Source organism: Cebus imitator, unplaced genomic scaffold (assembly GCF_001604975.1).
Source record: "Cebus imitator isolate Cc_AM_T3 unplaced genomic scaffold, Cebus_imitator-1.0 Scaffold52, whole genome shotgun sequence".
Classification (NCBI taxonomy): domain Eukaryota; kingdom Metazoa; phylum Chordata; class Mammalia; order Primates; family Cebidae; genus Cebus; species Cebus imitator.
Genome location: NW_016107367.1, coordinates 1,638,247 through 1,638,901, shown reverse-complemented (window position 1 = coordinate 1,638,901; position 655 = coordinate 1,638,247).

The following is a 655-nucleotide window of genomic DNA, read 5'->3' as shown; positions in this document are numbered from 1 at the left end:
GGGCTGATCGAGGGGAGGGGCTGATCGAGGGGAGGGGCTGATCGAGGGGAGGGGCTGATCGAGGGGAGGAGCTGATCGAGGGGAGGTGCTGATCGAGGGGAGGAGATGATCGAGGAGAGGGGCTGATCGAGGGGAGGAGCTGATCGAGAGAACGGACCGGTCGAGGGGAAGGGCTGGCAGGGAGGCGGGGCCTAGAGGAGGCCCGCGAAACTACCGCACCCTTGGCTGCCGAGCCTCCCCGTGCGCTTCAGTGCACAGCGTACGGGGCACCCTTGTCTGCAGCGAGAGCCGCAGCGGTGAGGGGGCAAGACCAAGAGGCCACTGTTCGCGCCTCGCCGGCTGCAGAAGTTGTTGCCATACATTTCAAATGTGCATTTCCTACGTCTCACGCTCTGTCTTGCGCCTCCACAGCCGGCCACGGCCCTGTTACCCCAGTGGCAGCTACACGCTTCCTCCCCTCACTCGGCTCGGCCCTGCCTTCAGCCCGGGCCCTGAGAACTCGGCCAGCCTGATGCCGGTGCGCGGCGACTGGTGACGGAAGGCGGGGGTGTGAACGGAACGCGCGGAGGGAGTCGGGGAAACGGGGAGCGTTAGGACACGTGGGGACGCGTCGACCAATGGCAGGGTGCCTTCGAGGGCTGGGAGGCGGGGCCGG